We start from the raw sequence: 25,184 nt of genomic DNA, 5'->3' as shown, positions 1-25,184 counted from the left end.
GACACTTCTGCCTTCCTGTACTTCTACCCCAGGTTTCTTTACTTTGGCTCCACTGACATGTTGGCACATAATTCTTTGTTGGAGGCACCGTGCTGTGCAATGAGGGTAGTGTAACAACATCTCTGGTCTCTACCTACTAGATACCAGAAGCATCTCCACAGCTGGGGCAACCAAGAATGTCTCCAGACATTGTCAAATGTCCGATGGGAGGGCAAAATTACCCCTGCTTTGAGAGCTACTACTCTATACTATAGAGTTTTAAAAACTTAAGCACCTGTGCTAATGTATACTATGAAGAATAGCTACATTTAACCCCTCAGCAAGTGTGGTTGATTTTACCTGTTCAAAGGTCTCAGATCCACCTACTTCCAGCTTCTGCCATCACTGCCACCTTTGTCTAAGCCACCGTCACCTGGACAATGATATCAGTTTCCAACCTGGTCTCTCTGTGGCTGCTCTGGCCCCGGTGAATCTTCACGCAGCAGCCAAAATGAGCTTCTAGAAGCATCCTTCAGTCATGTCACTCCTCTGCCTGGCTTCCTTCTATCCTGAGAACAAAATGCAAACACCCCACTTGCCTTCAAAGCACTCTGCCGTCTGGACCTGGATCCACCCTCTGCCCTCTGCCGGTCCCTGGCCACTCACAGTGTGATCCTGCAGCACCAGCAGCTCTGGGAGCTGGTTAGAAATACAAGGCGCGGTGGCTAATGCCTGCAATGCTAGCACGTTAGGAGGCTGAAGTGAGCAGATCACAGGGTCAAGGGATCGAGACCATCCTGGCCAACATGGTGAAAACCCGTCTTTACTGAAAATACAAAAATTAGCTGGGTGTGCTACTCAGGAGGCTGAGGCAGGAAAGTTGCTTGAACCCAGGAGGCGGGGGTTGTAGTGAGCTGATATCGCCCCACTGCACTCCAGCCTGGCCACAGAGTGAGACTCCATCTCAGAAAAAAAAAAAAAAAACAAAAAAAAAGAAAAAGAGAAATGCAGACACCCTCATGGCCTCCCCGGACCTGCTGGATTGGACCCTGCAGGAGGCACCTGCGCCTTGATGCTTGAAATGAGCGGCTGCGGCCCCACTGTCCTTCTCACTGGCTCCTTCTCATCTGTCACTTAAATGAGACCTCCACAGTGAGGCTTTCCAAACACGACATTTGCAAGTAGGTCCCATGACATTCTCTGTCTTAGCATCTTCCTGGTTTTGGACATAGCTGTGATCACAACAGGTCATCATCTTGTTTATGTTTTTTGCTGCCTGCTTCTAGTTCCATAGCCCACATCCCTGGTGTAAGCTCTAGGAAGGCAGACACAGGGCAGATGGCAGCAGACACAGAGAAGGCGCTCAGAAAATAGCGTTGGGAGGAATACTACCCACATATATTGTGCCTTTTCTTATTGTGGTAAGGTTTTTTTTACAAGAATTATCTTGGTGGTTTATTTATTTGAGATAGAGTCTTGCTCTGTCGCCCAGACTAGAGTGCAGTGGCACAATCTTGGCTCATGGTAACCTCCGCCTCCCGGGTTCAAGCGATTCTCCTGCCTCAGCCTTCTGAGTAGCTGGGATTATAGGCATGTGCTACCATGCCAGGCTAATTTTTGTATTTTTAGTAGAGATGGGGATTCACCATCTTGGTCAGGCTGGTCTTGAACTCCTGACTTTGTGATCCACCCACCTTGGCTTCCCAAAGTGCTGGGATTACAGGCATGAGCCACCGTGCCGGGCTTTGTTTATTCTTCATGCAACCTATAGGTGAGATAGATACCATGTACGATAATCTCCCTTCTACAAATGAGGAAATGGAGGCAAAGGCCATAAAGTTTTGTAGCTGGTAATTGGCAGAGTTGGAGCACCCGGGGCTGGGTGGGGGAGTGATCTCACTCCCGTAACTGTACCTTTTACCTCTGCACGATATACTCCTTTATGTGTAAATCAAGTAGCACATTATGCACATGAGGGATGCTTGACATTGAACAGCATTTTCTAGTGATGCTTCTATAAAAAAAGAATTCTGCTGTTGGGGGATATTTATCCCTTGTGTGCTTTTTTGGGAAATGATATCTTGGACTCAGAAGCTGTTTAAGCACAGTCCACAGAATCATGTGTTCCCAAAGAGTGTTGATTTTACCAGCAGACATAAAACAAGTCTAACCAGGAAGATGCTGAGACTACTCAAATGTAGACGCCATCGGCTGGGCATGGTGGCTCTCATCTGTTATCCTAGTACTTTGGGAGGCTGAGGTGGGAGGATCACTTGAGGTCAGGAGTTTGAGACCAGCCTGTCCAACATGGTGAAACCCCATCTCTACAAAAAATATATAAATTAGCTGGGGGTGATGGCGGGTGCCTGTAATCTCAGCTACTACGGAGGCTGAGGTAGGAGAATCACTTGCGCCTAGGAGGCGGAAGTTGCAGTGAGCCGAGATCACGCCACTGCACTCCAGCCTGGACGACAGAGTGAGATTCTGTGCCCCCCTCAATCCTCCAAAAAAGAAGCAGTCGATATTTCTGTGTCCTGTCAGGCTGACCTTCCCTCCTCACAGCCACCCGGTAAATAATCCTTCAGTGTTGGGGATCTGGTACTTTGCTTCTATGGCCTTTCTGGCCTGTCTTTCTTGCTCTAAGCTACCTTAGATAGTTATTTTCAGAATTTAATATTCAGGACAATCCCTTATAGAGAGAACATGGGGGCCTCAATTTTGCTAATGAGGAACCTGAAACTCAGAGAGGTGAAGTAATTTGCTCAAGGTCATACAGCCAGTAGGCAGGAGCCCCAGCGCTTAAAGAGTTCAACTAGGAGTGGTCCTGGAATACTGACCATCATGTAAGCTGAGGCTTGCTGACGCTGTGCTAAGAGCTTGCCTGCTTGATCTGACAACAGTCCCATCGGGCGGGTGCCATGACCATGCCCACTTTACAGATGAGGAGACTCAGGCTCACAGAGGAAGTGTGACACATTCTCAAGGTCATGCAGCCAAGAAGAGGACCAGGCATTTGACTGTAGAAGGGATGTCCTATTATGTACTGCCATTCTGCTTTCAGCCTATGCAGTCACACATTTTAATTAACTAAATCATTCACTTATTTATTTGAGACGAAGTTTCACTTTTGTTGCCCAGGCTCAAAAGTGTACAATGGCGCAATCTCGGCTCACCGCAACCTCCGCCTCCTGGGTTCAAGTGATTGTCCCGCTTCAGCCTCCCCAGTAGCTGGGATTACAAGTGCTCACCACAACGCCCAGCTAATTTTTGTATTTTTAGTACAGTCAGGGTTTCACCATGTTGGTCAGGCTGGTCTTGAACTCCTGACCTTAGGTGATCCACCCACCTCAGCCTCCCAAAGCGCTGGGATTACAGACATGAGCCACCACGCCCAGCCAGTCACATATTTTAAATTTATAAACGAGCCCTCTGGAGTTTCATGCAGGCAGCTAGATGTCATGGTTTGATGGCTCACCTTTTATTTTTGTTTTTGAGAGCTTGAGAAACCCATGCTGTGGTTCCCACAACACAGGCAAAACACTAAAACAAGCATACAAAATAAACAAACAAAAGGGTTGTTTGTTCACCTTGAGCCCTGTCTGGTCGAGCACCTGCTGCCATAACCCAGAAAGCCAGGACAGTGGGACAGGAAGCTCACTGTTCAGTTAGATATGAGGGTAGCCATCAGCCCGAATCTCTCGCAGGATGGTTAGGAACTGGAGCCTGGGAACGAGGCTTTGGGTTTTTAAAATGAGGGAATCCAAAAGACGCTTTAATTTCAGAGCTTAAGAGTTCCTGGACGTGGTTCAAAAAGGCTTTTTGCTACACCTGTTGCCACTTGCCACCTGGAGGCTATCCTGTCACTTCCTCAAAGGCATGAAGGACAACTTCCCATCCTACTGCAACCGGGAGCCCTGCCCAGCTCAGTCACAAACCTAGAGAGGCGTGTGACCTCGCAGATGACAGCAGTATCAGCTGACAAGTCCGACAGGCTTACGGTGTGCTGGGTGGCCGTCTATGCACTTTATACCTATTGACTCATTGCATCCTCACTGTAGCCTGTTAAGGCTGGTGTTAGCATTCCCATTTTAAAGATGAGGAAACTGAAGTTTGAGGCATTAAGCAACTTGTGTCCCATAGCTGGTAGAAGAGGGATGTGAAATCATTTTTGGAGATGGAGTTTCGCTTTTGTTGCCCAGGCTGGAGTGCAATGGTGCGATCTTGGCTCACTGCAACCTTCACCTCCTGGGTTCAAACTATTCTCCTGTCTCAGCCTCCCGAGTAGCTGGGATTACAAGTGCCTGTCACCACGCCCAGCTAATTTTTTTATTTTTAGTAGAGACAGCGTTTCGCCATGTTGGTCAGGCTGGTCTCGAACTCCTGATCTCAGGTGATCCACCCACCTTGGTCTCCCAAAGTGCTGGGATTATAGGCATGAGCCACTGTGCCCAGCCAGTCAGACATTTTTAATTTATAAACCAGCCCTCCTGGGTTCAAGCAATTCTCCTGCCTCAGTCTTCAGAAAGCACACAGCCTTCCAGAAGGACAAGCTCGCACTCAGCCAGCGATGGAGTCTCCTTCCAGTCTGCGGGGGGTCTTCTGCGTTGATCCCCATCCCACAAAGATGCTGACAGCATGGTGCAGTGAACAGAGTCAGGAGTTGGGCAGACCCAAGTTTCAATCCCAGCTCCTCCACTTCCTAGCTGTATGACCTTGGGCGAGGGACTTGACCTCTCTGAGCCTCTGATTTTGCTCTGCGGATGAGAATAGCACCTTGCCTGGAGGGTATAAGGATTAAATTAGATGATAATAGTTAACATTTCCTAAGTGGTCCCCATGCTAAAGGCTCTGGGAGGGAAGACGTACTGCTACTGTCTTCATTTTACAGATGAGGAGCTGAGCCTCAGAGAGGTTAGGTCACTTGTACAGAGAAACACAGCCAATCATGGAGAAGTGGGGGGCTCCGAGCCCCAGCCCCTGTGAACTACACAATGCATCCGCTCATGCAACCAAAACAGCGAGCACAGTGTCTATAACACAACAGCTTCTCAACACACAGCCAAAATCATTATCTGGAGGGCTTCCAGGGAGACAGAACTCGAGAGTGCCTGTCTGGCTCTGCCCGACGCCCAGTGCCTGACGTACCTCCGCACTCTGCAAGCGAGTGTTGCCTTCTGTTCCCAGCATGGTGGGCCCTGTGATGGCCGGCACATGGCCAGGATCTGTCTGGTGACTGAGGGGGCTTTGTCTGTAGCTTAGAGCTGGACTTGCTGACGATCAGGAGACAGCCCTGGGACCAGACTTTGACCCCAATTAGGTTTATGCTTAAAAACAGCCTAATGGTAAGTGCTCGACAACTCTGCTGGCCGGAAGAGAGTTTAGCATTTAGTGTCTGGCGGTGCCAGCCACAGGCTGGGCATCAACACTCGGCACTTTCTGAGCATGGAGATGCTTGTGGGTCACACCCTAGCCTGCTGACTCAGTTGCCAGGGCTGGGGCAGAGGCACCTGCTCATTTACGTATTTGTTTACTGAAGATGCAGTTTATATATAGTAAAATGTACAGATCTTAGTGTGTGCTTAGATGCACTTGGAGAACTGTACATATCCATGGAACCACTGTCCAGACAGAAGACCTTTCCATGACTCCAGAAACTTCCCTTGTATGCTCATACCTTCTTTTGGTCTACCTTTCTGCCTTATTTTACCATCGGTTAGTTTTGCTTGTACTAGAAGGTTCTGTGTTTGTGTTGCTTTTTGAGACAGGGTCTTGCTCTGTCACCCAGGCTGGAGTAGAATGGATCTTGGCTCACTGCAGCCTCGACCTCCTAGGCTCAAGCCATCCTTCCCATTTCAGCCTCCTGAGTAGCTGAGATTACAGGCATGCGCCACCATGCATGCTAATTTTTATATTTTTTGTAGAGACAGGGTTTCGCCATGTTGCCCAGGCTGGTCTTGAACTTCTGGGCTCAAGTAATCCTCCCACCTTAGCCTCCCAAAGTGCTTTGATTAGGCATGAGCTATTGTACCAGCTAGAAGTTTATAGAAATGGAATCACCCAGAGTGTATTCTGTTTGCCTTCCTCTGCTCATCCATGGCATCGCCTGTATTCCGGTTCCTTTCCTTCCTTTAACTTTTTTTTTTTTTTTTGCCAATCAGTTTGAGCTTATAAGGTTGCTCAGATTAGCCTTGAACTCATGACCTCGCCTTCGCAAGCACCATGACCTCCGGCAGGAGCCACTTTGGACCCCCCTTCCTTTAACTTTCTGAGTAGCCGTCGGCTGTGTGTCTGTATCAGTTTGTTTACCTGTTGGCCTGCTGATGGACAGCTGGGATATTTCCTCCACTAAAGGAAATGCATAATGTCATACATAATGCTGCTATGAACCTCTGTGGACCAGTCTGTGTGAAGAAGGCAGATGTTTGCCTTTCTCTCCATAAATACCCAGGAGTGCAATTGCTGGGTAACAGGTGGAAGTATCATTTAAATCATCTGTCCAGGTGCCACACTGCCCAATTGGGGTGCAACTCTTCAGTCTGTTCTCTTTTAAGCCCCATGTGCAGATGCCAAGCCCGTGGAGGTTCCAAGATCTGCTCTGAGTCACAGAGGAATCAGTTTTCCTAACGAGCAGCCTCTGAGTCATTCCACATTTTGATTCCCATTTAGCTTTGAAAGTTGAACCAATTCTGGGTGGTTTGTTCTGACGAATGAGATCAGCTGTTCGTATCAGGGCTAAAAGCCCATGGAGAGAACACAAGGAAAGTTGCAGCTGCCAAGGCTTCGGCCAGGTTTCATGACCCCTTCCCCTATAGTCTACAGATCGAATGAGCTGCTAAATCGCACCATTCACGGTTCTGCCTCTAAACTCCCTGTTAAGGGACCTCCAGGGGACCAATGCTGATTTAGCAGAGATGGTAGAGCAAGGTGGTTAGAATCCGTGGAGGTAAAAATCTATGTCTGTCTTGATGGTTTTAGGCAAGCTGCTTCACCTTTCTGAGCCTCAATGTCCTCATCGGTAAAATGGGCACACCAGCAGTACTACCTTATGATACTGGAGTGTATGAGGTATACAAAAGGAGATGGTAGGTGAGCCATAGATGGGGGTTGGGAAGCAAAAGGAGCAGCAGTTTGAGACCCTGCTGCCATCTGAGGACCTCTGAAGCACCTCCCTTGTGGTTTGCTAAACTTGCAGATTCTTGGGCCAGATGAAGGACTTACAGAATCAGAATGCGGGGTAAGGCCCAGGATCTGCTTTTAATTAGCCAAGTTATCCTGATGCTCACGAAAACCTCAGAGCACTCATCCTGGGGTGCAGACCCAAGAGGAGTCTGGGGAATAGGCCAAGCTTGAGGATACAGAGATGGGTGGGATAGGAGGACCAGGAACGCAGTTAAGGCTTGGAAGAGCCACTGTGGGCAACCGAGCCAGGGAGGGCCAGGGACAAGTCAAGGGGACCGCTTTACTCCTCTACCAAGACTGTCTCCTGGCTCTGCCCCAGGGAACCCCTCTTCCACCCCTGCTCACCTAGTAAGGCTCCAGCCTGGCCACGTAAGGCTTCAGCCACAAGGCCCTCATGTGGCCTGGTGGTTCAACTCAGGAAAGTGCTAAGTGCCTGTGCAAGGCAGGCATTATCGAGCTGGGGTCAAAAGTTCTGGTTCTAGGTTCGACTCCTAGCTGTGTTCCTTCCTTCCTGGTTGGGTGAATTTGAGAGTGTTATTTCAGCTGGGCCATGAAAAGGGTCTCATAAGTGGTATCTCTCTAATGGAGTTTCCAGCACTCGTGAGCGCGTGTGGGTAGACTTAATGCGACGTTAGACAGGCTATGCACGGTACGTATGTGACAGAGCTGGGCTCATCTCACTTCCTGTTTAGGGATGGGGATGGGGGTTGGTGACCACTGATGATCTGGGAAGATTCTGCAACCCATTCTCGAAGGCTTAACTAAGCCAGTGTTCCTACAGTTGCTTCATACAAGGGTTCAAATCATGCAATCTTAAGCAATCTATCAGTCGAATTAAAAAATCCCCCACTTCTAAAACAATAAAATGCTTAAGAGACGCATAGAGAAGGCCCCAGAGAGGCGCTGCACATCCATCACCAATTAACCACAGAGACAGGCCGTCCCTCCTGTCTGTGACCAACTAATACCTTTGGGATCCAGCTGCTTGCCTGGGAGGAGCTGCTCCTCCCAGTCTGCGTCCTCTTTTGTCAAATGACCATCCCCATTGCCGCAGGATCCTCTACTTTCCCATCCTCCCTGGCCCCTGGTCCCTCCCGACTTCCCCATTCCACTGCCAGGGCATATCATTCTCCTGGTGGCCTGGGCTTGAAATCTCAGTGACCTTGGGCATTCTCTCCCCTCCCCAACCCCACCCCCATAACATACACACACTCTCAGGTTTCAAACTGGCAGCTCCAGGACTATATCTGGCCCATTGAAGCGTCTTATTTGGCCTGTGAAGTGTTCATTACTTATTTTACGTAATATGAAGTAATTGCTAATATTGAGAACAGGGGTGATCTCACATGCCAGACTTGAAAATCTTATCTCTCTAGCCTAAATTCTCACGTGGTGCTGAGTCATGGCTCTGTCCTAGGGAAGGGGCCAGACCCACACTTTGCTACAATCCCCAGCACTCCCTGCTGCCTCCCATCTGGCCAGACTCTCTCCTTAATATCCCCCGCTGGCTCCGTCCACACCTTTGCAACTCCCACCCATATCCGTGTTCACTTGGCTTCCAAACTTGTTACTTCTTTTCCCCAAAGTCCTGTTTAGTGATTCTTCCTGCCTCATTCATGTCCTTCTTACTTCTCAGCCTGGCTGATGGTGATGATAACTGGGTCCTCTAAGGCTTTCCCAGCTTCCACACCTGGCCATGCCCATCCTCCAGACACTGTGTCTATCAAAACTTCAGAGTCCCTCACAGCCCACAGGATGAAGTCCCAGCTCCCCAGGGAGGGTGTGGACCACCTCATCCAACCTGAATCCCTGAATTCCTTGAACGCCCACTTTGTACGGGGCCCTGCACCAGGCACCAATGATCCAGGGCAGAGAAAAATATGTTCTCTCTCAGGGGAAGCCCAGGGTCATGCCATGGACATGTCCAAGGAGGGAAACAGTCCTGGGTCTGTCGTCCAGCCTCTGCAGCCCTCCACTTTTCGTGTTGTGGCTTTCTCTCCTTCCCCAGCCCATCCTGAAGGCCTCCCCTCTTTCCACATCCGGCTCTATTCCCCTTTTTCTCGGAAGCCTCCCGCCATGGCCATCGGGGAGTGGCTCTCGAGTTCTGTTCATGCAGGTTGTTCGTATCAGCCAACGGCTACTGGCCGTTTAGAGACGTCTTGAGGGTGCTGGTTTCATTCCTGCTTTATCTCTCTAACTAAAGTTTAACATGCAGAGTTCAACACCTGTGTTCTCACTGCTGCCTCTGGGCATTTTCATATTTATCTAGGACTCCTCTAACACTGGGCCTAGGACTGTTCACAGGAAGCCTCAACAAATCTCTGTTGACTTCATTCATTCATTTCAACAAACATTGAGCAACCACTGGGTTGTCGGGCACTATGAGCACAGAAGTGAACAAGACAAAGGCCTGTTCTCATGAAGCCTCTCTTTTCCTGAAAGAGACAAACAAGTAAAGGGATAGCCTATCAGGAGGTGTCTGGAAAAGAAAACAGGAGAATATAAGAGTAAAGGTGCAGGATGGTTGTTTTGACTGATCAAGAAAGGGCTTTCAGAGAGGACATTTTCACTGAGACTGACAAGGTGGCGGCAGACTTGGGAGGCAAGGAAGTCAAGCAGAGTGATAAGGTTTGGCTGCGCCCCCACCTGAATTACACCTTGAATTGTACTAACTCCCACGTGTCAAGGGTGGGGCCAGGTGGAGATAATGGAATCATGGGGGCAGCTTCCCCCATACTGTTCTCGTGGTAGTGAATAAGTCACATGAGATCTTATGGTTTTAGAAATGGGAGTTCCCCTGCACAAGTTCTGTCTCTTGTCTGCCACCATGTAAGACATGACTTTGCTCCTCATTCACCTTCTGCCATGATGGTGGGGCCTCCCCAGGATGTGGAACGGTGAGTCCATTAAACCTCTTTCCTTTACAAATTACCCAGTTTTGGGTATGTCTTATGTCTTTATTAACAGCGTGAGAACAGACTAATAATACACAGAGGTAGCCAGTGCAAAGGCCCTGAGGCAGAAATCACCTTGGAGGAAAGGCAAGATAGAAGGGCAACAGAAAACCACTTAGGAGATTACGGCCCTGCTTATTTTATTTATTTACTTGGATGGAATTTTGCTCTTGTTGCCCTATTTATTTATTTAATGAGATGGAGCTTCATTCTTGTTGCCCAGACTAGAGTGCAGTGGTGTAGTCTTGCCTCACTGCAACCTCTGCCCTCAGGTTCAAGTGATTCTCCTGCCTCAACCTCCAAGTAGCTGGGAATACCAGCACCCGCCACCACACCAAGCTAATTTTTGTATTTTGAGTAGAGATGAGGTTTCACCATGTTGGCCAGGCTGGTCTCGAACTTCAGATGATCTGCCTGCTTCAACCTCCCAACGTTGAGTCACCACACCTGACTGTAGTTTACAGTCAAAGTTGACAAATGGAAAAGAACTTGCGATGAGTTTGATTTGAGCGGGAGAGATGAAGGGGACAGAGGATTTTAGTGTCAGCCACCAAAAGGCTCGTAGGGTGCTGTTACAGACTGAATATCTGTGCCCATCCAAAATTTTTATGTTGAAACCCTAACTCCCAACATATTAGGAAATAGGGCTTTGGATAGGTAATTAAGGTTAGAGAAGGTCATGAAGGTGGGGCCCTGGTCTATTGGGATAAGCGCCCTCATAAAAAGAGATCCAGAGTTCTGTCTGCACACATGCAAGGAAAGGCCATGTGAGGACCCAGCACAGTGAGGAGTCGGCCATCTGCAAGCCAGCAAGAGAGCCCTCACCAGAAAATGAACACTACTGGGTCTTAAACTTCAGCCTCCAGAACTTTGAGAAAAATAAATTACTATTGTGTAAGCCATCCAGTGTATGATATTTGCTATGGCAATCTGAGCCCTTTACTGAGATAGGAAAATTTCAAATTCTGAATAAAATTTGCCTAGTTCTCCAGGATGAAACATTTCAGAGTTGAAACCAATATAGGAAAACAATGGGGCTGGTTGTGGTGGCTCATGTCAGTAATCCCCAGCACTTTGGGAGGCTAAGGCAGGAGGATCTCTTGAGCCCAGGAATTTGAGACCAACCTGGGCAACATAGCAAGACCCCATTTCTACAAAAGTTAAAGAGTAGCCATGCATGGTGGCAGCGTGTCCACTGTCCCAGCTACTCAGGAGGCTGAGGTGGGTGGACTGCTGGAGTGCAGGAGGTAGATGCTGTAGTGAAGCAAGATCAAGCCACTGCACTCTGCCCTGGGCAACAGAGTGAGATCCATCTGAAAAAGAAAAAGGAAAATGATGGGATTCTATCAGTGAAGGCTACAGAAGTGTGTAGCTCACCTGTCTCTCAGCCTTTGCCCAGTCCTGACAGCTGCTCTCAAAGGTCCTGCCCTGATTTCTGACCCCCCTCAACCTCCTTCCAGTGGAACTGCAAAACCCTGTTTTCCTTACTGCTGCTTTCGCTTGCTGTGGAAATAACAGCTTATTTACAAGTCGCATTCCCTTTATCAGATGGCCTGGTCCCGGAGCACTGCCTTGACCCACTGAAGAACAGGTTGAAACCTTCCAACTTGCTTTCTGGAAAAAGTAGCTTGTTCTACTCATGCAGGCCACAACCGTCTTACCTAGTTCAGGTGACAACTAACATCAAGGTGACAGGCACAAAAAGAAAGTCATAGAAGCATCCAGCATGTGGTAAAATGTCCAAGATCCCAGGCTGAAGAAAGGGTGCTTTTAGATAAACAGAACTGGAAGTTGGAAGGCTCTTCTTTGACAAATTTTGTGGGGTTTTTTTTTTTTTCAGATGGAGTTTGTAAAATTTGCTTAAAGAAAAAACAAGCAAATGATATTTATATAAAACAATGCCTGGAATGGGAACTGAGACTTTAAAGCAAATATAGTTTTCATCATGGCAGGAAAACAATCTGTATTAAGAATATGATCAGGTTGGCCAGGCATGGTGGCTCACGCCTGTAATCTCAACACTTTGGGAGGCCAAGGTGGGTGGATCACTTGAGGTCAGGAGTTCAAGACCAGCCTGGTCAACATGGTGAAACCCTGTCTCTACTAAAAATACAAAAAATTAGCCGAGCATGGTGGTGTGCGCCTGTATTTGCAGTTACCCAGAAGGCTGAGGCAGGAGAATCACTTGAACTCAGGAGGCAGAGGCTGCAGTGAGCTGAGATCGCACCACTGCACTCCAGCCTGGGCAACAAGAGTGAAACCCCATCTCAAAAAAAAAAAAAGAATTTAATCAGGTTAAGCCCCAGATTCCAAAGTAAAAAGAAGAGATGCTGGGCCCATCTGACCTACTCCCAGGCATGTCTAGGCACAACTAGCAACTGGATTAAGCACAATAATACTTCGCCTGCCAGAAGTTTGTTACACATGGCCTCATTCGGTTCCCACAACCCTCACCAGATAGGCAGGCATTGAGCCCATTCATTTAATAGCTGAGCACATATCCTCGGGGGATATATTCCAAAACCCCAGTGGAGGCCTGAAACGACAGAGAGCACTCAACTACATTTTCTGATCTGATAACCCAGACAGCTCCTAAGTGACCAATGAGCAGGTAGTGTCTACAGCACTGATCTGCTGGACAAAGAGACAATTCACTATGGAGCAGGACAGAGTGGGGCAGTGTGAGACTTCACCCACATCAGATGGTGCACAATTTAAAACTTATGGATCATTTCCTTCTGGAATTTTCCATTTAATATTCTCAGGTCATAGTTGACCATGGGTAACTGAAACATATGAATATGATCAGGTTGGCCAGGCATCATACTGTATAATTCCATTTACACGACATCCTGGAAAGGGTAGAACTATAAGGACAAGAAACAGATCAGTGCCTGCTGTGGGTGGAGGCAGGAGAGACTACAAAGAAGCAGCAGGAGAGAATTTTGGGGGGTGATGGAACTTTTCTTTATCTTGATTGTGGTGGTGGTGGTTACATGACTGCCTGTGTTTGTGCTCTAATGGAAAATTACATATATGTATACAAAACATAAAATACAATGCTGGGCGAGTATTTCCTTTTCTTTTTCTCTTTTTTGAGGTGGAGTCTCACTCTGTCATCTAGACTAGAGTGCAGTAATGTGATCTTGGCTCACTGCAAACTCTGCCTCCTGGGTTCTGGGTTCAAGTGAGTCTCCTGCCTCAGCCACCCGAGTGGTTGGGATTACAGGTACGCACCACCACACCCAGCTAATTTTTTATTTTTAGTAGACATGGGGTTTCACCATGTAGGCCAGGCTGGTCTGGAACTCCTGACCTCAAGTTATCTGCCTGCCTTGGTCTCCCAAAGTGTTGGTATTACAGCATGAGCCACCACACCCAGCCCTGGGAGAGTATTTTCTCATAGTTGCCTGAGTCAGGTGCTGTGGCTTTCATGCTCCTATCTCAGCTTCCTAAGTCTAAGAAGAGAGGCCAAGGGTAAACGAACCACCAGGAGTGGCAGCTGATGTCTTCAAACCTCTCTACAGTTCACAAAGTACCTTGCCTGGCCGTAATCACTGTGGGGTGCCAAACAAGCCTTTGGGTCTTCAGCACAGGTCATCAAAGTTCAAAATGGGAGGACAGGGTGTTATCAACAACAGTTTTCTCTTGTTATGAAAACAATGCTTGTTTATTAAATAAAAATTAGTTAAACATGGATTAGCAGAAAGAAAATCCAAACCCCTCACTGCCACCCCCATCCATAACTACTGCTGATAAATATCCATGATGGTCTCTATGCTTTCTTGTGAGCTGTGTAAACAAAACACTTTTTTTGTTTTTTTCAAAAATGGAATATTACTGCAATATGGTTTTATAACACCCCCCCTTTTTTTTTGAGGCAAAGTCTCACTCTGTCACCCAGGCTAGAGTGCAGTGGCGCGATCTCAGCTCATGGCTACCTCTGCCTCCCAGTATAACCCTAATTTTTAAAAATGTGATGTATATGGACAATCTTTCATATCATCAGTATTCATTGACACTGGAATTTTCAGTGGTTGAGAACCACTTCAGTATGTGAAAGAGCTGCAATTTACATCAGCAATTCCCTGTTGCTGCAAATATATTTGATTTCTAGTTTTATTGCTGTTATAAAAAATAGTGTTGAAATGAATTCTTATACAACCATACATTGTTACCTCGGGATAACGAGATAAAATCTTGGCATCGAAGATTTTTAATACGGAGATTAAAATCTTGGAATTAAGTGTCTTAAAGCTAAGTGTTTTAAAGGTTTGGGCCTGCATTTTCAGACTGTTCTCCAGTGCACACTTTCACACTGAGCTCCTGAAAGCACTACCTCCCAGCTGCCATTCTTTATTTAAATTAAAATTTTAAAACTTTTAAAATGTTTTAGATTTCCTGTGTGAAAGATGGCATTGTTTTAATTGGCATTTCCTTTACTATGATGGAGTTGCATAATGATTCTTTTTTTCCCATGTACTAATTGGCCACCAGCATTCTTTCTTCTTCTTCTTTTTTTTTTTTTTTTGAGACAGGGCCACCGGGCTGGAGTGCAGAGGCATAGTCACTGCTTACTGCAGCCTCTACCTCCTGGACTCATGCAATCCTCCCATCTCAGCCTTCCAAGTGACTGAGACTACAGGTGCATGCCATCATGCCCAACTAATTTTGTTCATTTTTTTATAGAGACGAGGTCTCACCACGTTGCCCAGGCTGATTTCTAACTCCTGGACTCAAGCAGTCCTCTTGCCTCAGCCTTCCAAAATGTTGGGATTGCAGATGTCAGCCACTGTGCCCAGCATCAGCATTTCTGCTTTAGCCCATTTCTCAACTAGGGCATTCAACTTTTCCTTACTCACTAGAAAAGCTCCTGCATGTGTTCAGAACAAAACCTCTTGTCTGTTCTGCGTTGCAAATATTGTCTCCAGTTTATCATTTGATGTATCAAAGTTTTTAAATTTTAGGAGTCTAATCTATCAATCATTTTCAATAATTTCTTTTATAATTTTGCCTTTCACTATCATGTTTAAAAAGACCCTTCCAAAAAAGGAGTTGCAGTAACTTTATAGCGGAGACACGTGGCAGACACCACCTTAACCAAGTGACCAAGGCTGACGTCACCAATAAGAAGTTACACTGATATTATGTCCATCCTAACATGATTCAATGAGAAGCACACTTCATCTTTGCAGGATTCTTTCTCAAAACCCAAAGGTCCAGTCCAGTCACGAGAAGACATCAGAGAAACCCAAATTCAGGGAAGCTACAAAACACTAACCGGTACTCTTCAAAGTTCTCAAGGTCATGAAATTTAAGAAAAGACTGAGAAATTGTCGAGACAGGATGATCAAATGCAATGTGGGATCTTGAATTGGATCCTGGAGAATAAACATGCGGTGGGAAAACTGGTGAACTATAAATCAAGTCTGTAGTTTAGTTAGTTGTGATATTAATTTGTTAGCTTTGATAAGTATACTACAGATATGTAGCATGCCAATATTAGCCAGGTGCCGTGGCTCACACCTGTAACTTTGGGAGGCTGTAACGGGTGAATCACCCGAGGTCAGGAGTTCATGACCAGCGTGGCCAATGTGATGAAACCCCATCTCTACAAAACATACAAAAATTAGCCAGGTGTGGTGGTGCATGCCTGTAATCCCAGATATTTGAGAGGCTGAGGCAGGAGAATTGCTTGACCCTGGGAGGTGGAGGTTGCAGTGAGCAGAGATCGTGCCACTGGGTAACAGAGTGAGATTATCTTAAAAAAAAAAAAAAAAAAAAAAAGATGCCAACATTAGGGGAAGTTGGGTAAGGGGTAGACAGAAATGCTCCATATTACCTTTGCAACCTTTTTTTTTTTTGAGACAGAGTCTCACTCTATCAACCAGGCTGGAGTGCAGTGGCACGATCTCAGCTCATTGTATGCAACCTCTGCTTCCTGGGTTCAAGTGATTTTCCTGCCTCAGCCTCCTGAGTACCTGGGATTACAGGTGCGTACCACCACACCCGGCTAATTTTGTATTTTTAGTAGAGATAGGTTTTACCATGCTAGCCAGGCTGGTCTCAAATTCCTGACTTTGTGATCCACCTGCCTCAGCCTCCTAAAATGCTGGGATTCCAGGTGTGCGCCACTGCACCTGGCTACTTTTTTATAAATCTAAAATTATTCCAAAGTTAAACAAAATTTTTTTTTTTTTTTTTTTTGAGACAGAGTTCCACTCTTGTTACCCAGGCTGGAGTGCAATGGCGCGCTCTTGGCTCACCGCAACCTCTGCCTCCTGGGTTCAAGCAATTCTCCTGGGACTACAGGTGTGTGCCACCATGCCCAGCTAATTTTTGTATTTTTAGTAGAGACAGGGTTTCACCTTGTTGACCAGGATGGTCTCGATCTCTTGACCTCGTGATCCACCGGCCTTGGCCTTCCAAAGTGCTAGGATTATAGGTGTGAGCCACCGCACCCTGCCAACACATTTTTTTTTAAGACTCTTGGGTAGGACTGTCGTTGGAGGGATTAGAAACAAAATGGGTTTCTCGTTTGTTGCCATTATTATGCAAAATAACAGTGTCCAAACTAACTCCTTATATTCATTAATTGTTTCCTTAGGATAAACTTCTGGAATGGAAATAATTGTGATTTTTCAAGCCTGTGGGCAGTCTAGAAAGACAAGTAGAAAGAACAGGAAGGAATAAAGCCACCAAAGATCCTGGCTTTGAGCAGGGGTACGAGGAAGGTGGTGGGGGAAAGTAGTTCCTTGTGACTGATGGCAGTTGAAGTGGGGGTAAGGCAGCAGTAATAGGTCTGGAAAGATTAACCGAGGCCGACTCCAAAAAGCCCAGGCTTTATAGTGTTGAAAGTTAAAGAGCTTAGCCTCGGCTTGATCCTGCCGGCAGTAGGGAAGTGGCACGGATTTCAGATCAGTGCATTTGACAGGGTTATTGATTTGTTATTTTACTTGTTGGTTTCCTAGTTGACTGACTCCTCCCTGCCGCCTAATAAGGTATAAGCTCCAAGAGGGCAGGAACTGAGCCTGTCTTAGGCAGTGTTTTCCCCCAAAGCCTGGAAGAACACCTGGCCGGTAGAGAGAACCCAACGATGTGGCTGAATGACTATCTGAGTCTTGTTTCCAAAATGACTCCCGCCCCCCCCACTGGACCCCCACCACCAATTTTTATGGTGATAAAATGCATATAACATAAAATTTACTATCGTAACTATTTTTACATGAACAGTTTAGCGGCATTAGGTACATTCATACTGCTGTGCAACCATCACCATCATTCATCCACAGGATGCTTTCACTTTACAAAACTGAAACTCCTTACCCATTAAACCCTAACTCCCCATTCCCCCTTCCCCCACATCCCACCTCTGGCAACCAACATTCTACTTTCCATCTCTATGAGGCCGCCTGCTCTAGGTTCCTCATACAAATAGAATCATATAGTATTTGTCTTTTTGTGACTGGCTTAGTTCACTTAGCATAATGTCCTCAAGGTTCCTCTGTGTTGCAGCCTGGTGTCAGAATTTCCTTCCATAGTGAGGCTGAATAATATTCCATTGTATAGATAAACCACATTTTGCTTATCCATTCATTCTTAGATGGACACTTGGGTTGTTTCCATATTTTAGCTCTCATGAGTAATGCCCATATCAACATGGGTGTACAAATACCTCTTCAAAAACCTGTTTTCAATTCTTTTGAGTATTGATATAGTTTGGATATTGGTCCTCTTCAAATCTCATGTTGAAATTTGAGCCCCAGGCTGGGCATGGTGGCTCATGCCTGTAATCCTAGCACTTTTGAGAGTCGGAGGCGGGTGGAATAATTTGAGGCCAGGAGTTCAACACCAGCCTGGCCAACATGGTGAAACCTCTTCTCTACTAAAAATACAAAAATTAGCTGGGCATGGTGGCACATGCTTGTAATCCCAGCTACTAGGGAGGTTGAGGCAGGAGAATCACTTGAACCCAGGAGGCAGAGGTTGCAGTGAGCCGAGATTGTGCCGCTGTACTCCAGCCTGGGTGACAGAGTGAGACTCTGTCTCAAAAAAGAAATTTGGGCTGGGTGCGGTGGCTCACACCTGTAATCCCAGCACTTTGGGAGGCCGAGGCGTGTGATCACGAGGTCAAGAGATCAACACCAGCCTGGCCAACATGGTGAAACCCCGTTTCTACTAAAAATACAAAAAAAATTAGCTGGGCACGGTGGCGTGTGCCTGTAGTCCCAACTACTTGGGAGGCTGAGGGAGGAGAATTGCTTGAACCCAGGAGGCGGAGGTTGCGGTGAGCCGAGATCGCGCCATTGCGCTCCAGCCTGGGTAACAAGAGTGAAATTCCGACTCAACAATAAATAAATAAATAAATAAAATAAAATGATGGTGCCTGTGTTTAGCTACAGACAATCTCCCCCAAAAGAAGAGAATTTGCATCTGTCACTGTTTGAAAACAGGCAGTTCCAATGCCTAATTGCTTCTCTCCAAATTGCAGGCAGTTTTAATGACACTGTATGTGAGGTCTCCTACGGTAACTTAAGAAAGTTTGAGTATTGTTTTTTTTTTTTTAAATTATTTTCTGGCTGGATGCAGTGGCTCACACCTGTAATCCAAGCACTTTGAGAGGCTGAGGCGGGTGGATCACTTGAGGTCAGGAGTTCAAGACCAGCCTAACCAACATGGTAAAACCACTATCTCTAATAAAAATACAAAAATTGGCCGGGGGGTGGTGGCATGTGCCTGTAATCCTAGCTACTTTGGAGATTGAGGTAGGAGAATAACTTGAATCCTGAAGGCAGAGGTTGCAGTGAGCCAAGATCCCACCACTGCTCACTCCTGCAATCCCAGCACTTTGGGAGGTCAAGCTGGACAGATCACGAGATCAGGAGATCGAGACCATCCTGACTAACACGGTGAAACCCCATCCCTATTAAAAATACAAAAACTTAGTGGGCTGTGGTGCCTGTAGTCCCAGCTACTCTGGGAGGCTGAGGCAGGGGAATCGCTTGAACCTGGGAGGCAGAGGTTGCAGTGAGCCGAGATCATACCACTGCACTCCAGCCTGGGTGATAGAGCAAGAAACCAGCTCAAAAAAAAAGAAAAAAAAACCCAAAAGAACTGTGGTGAGTTCTCATTCTGCCAGGTTCTGCCAGGATTTGGTGACCCTGGGCTTATCATCTCGAAGGCCTCTAAGGCCAGGAGATTAGCCTGGGAAGCTTCCATTGGTAAAGCTCTGGGGACATTAAAAAACGAAGAAATGCCAGAACAGGGTTATTAACACTGTGCTGTTCGAAATGTGGCACTGAAAAAAATTAATGCTTTGTGCATCTCAGCAATATTAATTGAGTTGTTGGCACGAGAGTGACGAGCTTCAGGATAAACATTAATTCCTAGGGCACACAACAGTGTGGCCCATGGGGTCACAGGCTGCACCGTGAACGTGTGTTTTGAGTCACTCATTTGGAGGAGTCAAGGGTCCACATTTGCAGATTCTCCTCCATGTGATGCCTGAGCGCCACCTCCCCCGCAGCAGAGACCCCAGCCTGTGTGTTTTGTAGCCTCAGTTTCTTCTATGAATTAAGGAGGGTAGACCAACAACGGCTTTCAACTTCCTGTTTTATGTTTAAAGACACAGAGGTTTACAAATGGATGTTTTGTGTCCTTAGCATCTGGTGTGTTTGTGAGTAGAGTTTCCTTCCTGCTGGCCCGGCCGCCCCCACTCAGCTCTGACCCTGCAAACCCGAGTTGCTTCTGGGACCCATCCAAAGAATCCCGGGTTTCTCAGGATCACAGTATAAAAACCAGTGAGCCAGAGCTACACTGCCCAAGTTCTTACTGTGCAGTTGGAGGTACATTTTTACCTAGTGACTCAGTACACATTCACAAACAGATAACTGAAAGTTTTACTAAGGCATATTTCTCGTGACAGGAAGTGCACTCTGTTTTCTAGTCTACTTTCTTCTATTTCACATTTTTTTTTTTTTTGAGATGGAATTTCGCTCATTACCCAGGCTGGAGTGCAATGGCACAATCTCGGCTCACCACAACCTCCGCCTCCTGGGTTCAAGCAATTCTCCTGCCTCAGCCTTCCGAGTAGCTGGGATTATAGGCATGTGCCATGATGTCTGGCTAATTTTTGTATTTTTAGTAGAGACAGGATTACTCTCTGTTGGTCAGGCTGGTCTTGAACTCCCAATCTCAGGTGATCCACCTGCCTTAGCCTCCCAAAGCGCTGGGATTACAGGTGTGAACCACTGCACCTGGCCACTCTATTTCACTTTTTAAAAGCCAGCGGGAAACCACTCAATGATATGAAAATCCACTAATAAGTGGCCATCCACAGTCTGTAAACATTAGCTTAGAAGATCTCCAAGATACCAATATTTCTAGTACGGACAATTTCTGGCATTAACAAAGCTGTGATCCTGTTAGAGAGTGGCAGAGACCCCGCCCCCTCCTGTCCCCACAGTGGGGTGTCCTACCTGAATCACCGGACTAGGAAACGAATTCTCTGCACATCTTTGCCATTGAAACGCCTACTCCGCAAGAGCCAGGGTGTGGAGAGGGGCACGCCAAATACTGATTTTTCTAGAGCTCTGCACTTGCCTCACCCCACACCTAATCCCAGGGAGATTTGGGGCAAGGGGCAGTGATGGTGGGGTACATTTGGCTGGGTTAAAACAAACATAGCAAAAATAAACACATACATAAAAGTCAGAAGAAACAAAGCTCTCTCCCTGCCTCTGTGTGAATTTGGGTCACACCCATCATGCCCAGATGGACCATGGCTTCCATTTCTTAGAGTTCAGGGAGAATTGCTTCCCCACACCCACAGTGATGCAGAAAAATGTCCCTCGGGACTCCCATAGTGGTGAATCGGAAATGTCTTTGCACTTTGCACAGCAAAGGGTTTTTACAGGGTTTGGGCCAAGGGAATATGTGGTAGCCATCAAGGGGTGAAAGCGTGTGAGACCCACAGGTTAAAACCTGCGTGAAGTCACTGATATTATTACGTGAAGATAAAACGAACCGTCATGATGAATTGAAAACCCAGGTTACAGGCTGCACACAGTGGCTCTCGCCTATAATCCCAGCCCTTTGGGAGGCTGAGGTGGGAGGATCACTTGAGCCCAGGAGTTCAAGACCAGCCTGGGCAACACACAGAGACCTTGTCTCTATTTTTTCAAAAACAAAACACAACAGCAACAGTAACAAAGCAGGACATAAACAGCTCAGCAAACGAGCAAACAAAAACCTGAATAAAATGTCACAATAAGAAGAGGGGTCGTCAGCCTTCACATGTCATCTGCTCGTTTTTACAAGGAACACGTACTTCTGTTGTAATCTGGGGACAAAAACCACTTTAAAAGCCTGCCATCCAGAGGCACATTATCAAGTCTGGCCAAGGGAGTGCCAGATAAACGCACTTACTAGCTAACGCCGTGGTGTTGATGCCAGTTTGAACAGACAGGACCTGAAAATGTGCAGACACCCTCCTCAACGTGCACCCCTCATCTTTCAGGACCTTCAGCCCTTACTCCTCCTGGCCATGTCACCATGGATGCCACAGAAACACCTCATAGTGTGGAGTGCAGAGAGAAAGGGGATGTTGGAGGAGGAGGGTGCTCTGTTTCGTTTTTCAAGAATCATCCTGAAAATCATTTGAGACAAACGCAGAGCCTCGGGTTCTGGTCCTGACTGTGATCTCAGGCAAGTTTCGTTTCTTCCCCGGGTCTTGGTCTCCCCGTTGTCAAATAAGCAGAGTGGATTTTCTGATGGCTAAGATCCCTCCGGCCCCGATACTCTTAAGATCTAAAGTGACCAGCATTCAGGTTTAAGGGCTGCTAAGTCTGATAAATTCAGGGAAAGAGAGAATGTGGGCACCTTAGGTCGCTCCACCCAAGTAAACACCACAGATAGAAAGTGAGGACCAGCCAGCAGTCTTGAAATGGAAGCTGAGGGGAGGAGTTGAGGGTCAGGGGAGCGTGTGTCCTAGTACCAGGAAACTAAACAAATGGCCTGTTTCTTTCTCAGGAGCGAGAGCTCCCAGGAAAGGTGGCCATGGCAGCAAGCACTCAATCCAGGTGAAGGGAGAATAAAACATTCCCAGGGTAGGCTGGGCCACCTGTCCAGGCTTGGGAGGAGCTCAACTCTAGGAAGCTGCTTGAAAGACTAGGAGACTGAGAAACCTGGGGCCCAGAACAGTCTTGGTCCCAAATGTGGCCAGGCCTCCTGGGTTAATGCAAAGGATGCTAGAAGGGAGTCTGGAGGGCTGGGTTCCAGTCCCAGTTCTGCTGCTGAACTGCTATGCGTCCTTGGGTCAGTCCCTCCCCCTGAGTTTTGTTTGTCAAATGAGAATGATGTCTCTGAAGACCTGAAGGTCCCCTCCACCTGAGACATTCTATAATCTTCCTGTCCCCTCCAAGTAGAGGGAGACTTAAAGCAAGGAAAAGGATATTCTCACAGCCTTCACTGCAAAGAGGATTCCTCCAAGCTTCAGCGCAGAAACAAAAGTGAAAGCAAAAGTCAGCAGCCAGAAGCATCCACATCCCAAGTCAGTAGTCCCCCATACCACATCCCCAGTCAGAAGGCAACTGAGCTTCTGAAACTTTCCTGGTACCCATGGAGACAATGCTTCTCATTCCCTTGACTCCCACCTTAATTTGGGACTGGGGGATGATAATCCACGCTAAAGCTCCTCACACTATGACCTCTCCCAGCCCAAGAGGTCTGCGGGCTTTATAGCCAGCCCTGCAGAGGGAGGGAGGAACATTGACCAGAAACACATCCTACTAAAATAGGAGCCCCCCCAAAGCTCCAGCTGCCTTCCACCTCCAGTCTTCCCATCCCTCACGCAGACAGGGAAACCCCCAGGACTCTGACATCTGGAGCCAGAGAGCCGGAAAGCTGCAGGTGGAGGGGCTTGAGTCCTGCCAATATCTCAGACACTTGCTCACTACTGGCAGAAGACCAGGCTGGCAGTTTGGGCCTCACACAGAACCCCTGAATCTCCCCCTTGTCCAGCAGTCATGGGTGAGGGCCATATATTACTCTCTGCTTCCTGTCTGGGCCTCCCATCCAGCTCCCCCATTCATTCCCACCGCCCCCACCAACCCACAGGCCAGCCTCTCTTAGGAGTCTTCTTGAGAATCCTTGCCAACTTCCAGGCAGCCAGGATTATCTTCTTAACGTATGGATGGGATCAGACGTTTAAGAAGATAATGTCTTCTTATCTTCTGCTTAGAGAACTTGAATGAAAGGGACATCTTTCTCCGTGGTGTTCACCTAGGACACCTAGGACAGTGCCTGGCCCACAGAAGGTTCTCAGTCAACATCTGTTGAATGATTCCAAGATAGCCCCCACCTGTCCAGTCCAGCTTATTCCAGACTTTCCATTCCCTTTACTTTTCCCCACCCTCCACTGCCTGAGCACCTTCACCAGCCCAGCACAGCCAGTGTGCCTTCCTATCTCCGTGCCTTTGCCTGTGCTGTTCCGTCGCCCAGCCACCCTTCCTGCCGTGTCCCCTGGGGAGACTCTAGTTTCCTGAGGAATATTCCAATATTCTTTTCTTCACAGGACCTCCTGAGTTAGTTCCTTTCTTCTGTTCTTGCCTAAGTCCCGTGATGTAACTTACTATACAGTACTTCATGGGCTAGGTATGAATACCCCACCTTGCCCTTGGAGGTTCTCATTCCATTTTACAGATGAAGAACCTGAGGCACAGCCAGAAAGTGGTGTGACCTAACTGTATTGCCAATTCTGTAACACTTGTCATGATTATCTCTGACTCTGTCACTAGGCTGGAGGCTCCCTGAGGCCCCTGGGCCCTGGATCACGGGGGCAGGCCTCAAGACACCCCATCAGGCAGCTGTCAGCTCAGACACCATGAGGAGCAGATGCACCACCAGCCTCCTCTCTTTCTCTTTCTTTGGCCTTTTCTCCCAGTCCGGGGGGTATCTCTCACAATCGGTGGAGGGAGATATTTGGAGAGACAGCGGCTCTGTCCTAACAGGTCAGGATTTCCGGAGTGTGAAAGCTGTTCACGGTCCCAGGGCCCACAGTTCCCTAGACAAGCTGTTCTCCAGGTAACCCATTCAAAAGGAAAGCCAGAAGCCTGCGCTAGAGGGGCAATCCCTCCACCCGCTGCCCTACCTCCGCAGGCTCTGGTCGCGGCCCCGCCCACCTCGTCCCCGCCCACCCGCTCCTGCAGCGCCCGGGTTCCCAGCACCCAGATCTCCAGCGCTGCTGGGAAGGACCCGCAGCCCCACGCACCGTCACAAACACCTCGGAGCGCTGTGCAGGGCACCCCACGGCTGCTCCCTGGGGAAACCGTGCAGGGGTCCAGGTCTCTGGCACCCATCCCTGGTCGGGAAAGAGACCATCATCCTGTAATGCAGACCTGGCGCGCCCGGCCACACACCTCCCGTTTGTGCGCTGACTTGAGATCTGATTTGGATTCTGTTCTCCACTAAGTCCGGTAACCTAACTTACTGCCGAGTGCTTGCTGGGTGCTGGGCATGAATGTCCCGACGCACCCTGGGACGTTATCATGTCCCCTCCACAGATGAAGAAACCGATGCGCTCATGGAGGAAGGTCTCAAGTTTCAATCCACTTTGCTCACGTCCGATTCTTTAACCTCGTGTTTACTGGTAGCGACACACACACACACACACGAATCTAAATCCCTAAAAGGACACACACACAAACACGAATCTAAATCCCTAAAAGGCCACGACTTCCGTAGAGGAGTAAGAGATGCGGGAGCAAAGCGCCAAGGTGGTTTCCCGAGACCTACTGGGAAGTTCTGCTCCTAACCACGCACTGAAGGTACCTCTGGCGAGGTCAAGGGTTCAAGGCCCGCCGGGAGGAGGGCACCTGTCCCCACCAACAGGGGGCCCCCAAGACCAGCTGCCTTTCCCAGGCCAGCTGGTCGGGCGCGGTGACGGAAGGCGAGAGTGTCCCGCACTGGCGGGGCGCGGTCGCTGAGGGTGCGGGGTGCGGAGTCCTCCCGGTGGTCGACCCCAGGCGGGAAGCGCTCGGCGGACGGACGGGCGACCCAGACGGCTCTCGACCC

At 47.9% G+C, this 25,184-nt stretch overlaps 1 protein-coding gene across 5 annotated transcripts in view; it reads right to left on the bottom strand.

The window, feature by feature from the left end:
- Nucleotides 1-25,184, bottom strand: part of TMEM51 (transmembrane protein 51) — a 60,571-nt gene that overhangs the window by 35,120 nt on the left and 267 nt on the right. The window contains exon 1 of one of the 5 annotated variants that reach the window (XM_054258774.2): nt 340-25,184. The exons of the other annotated variants lie outside the window; for them this stretch is intronic. The gene's annotated coding sequence lies outside the window, so the exon portion shown is untranslated. The remainder of the gene's footprint in view (nt 1-339) is intronic. 5 annotated transcript variants of the gene reach the window in all.

This window comes from Callithrix jacchus, chromosome 7 (genome assembly GCF_049354715.1).
Source record: "Callithrix jacchus isolate 240 chromosome 7, calJac240_pri, whole genome shotgun sequence".
Taxonomy (NCBI): domain Eukaryota; kingdom Metazoa; phylum Chordata; class Mammalia; order Primates; family Cebidae; genus Callithrix; species Callithrix jacchus.
Note: the sequence above shows the minus strand (reverse complement) of the source record. Positions and strands in the feature narration are given on the sequence as shown.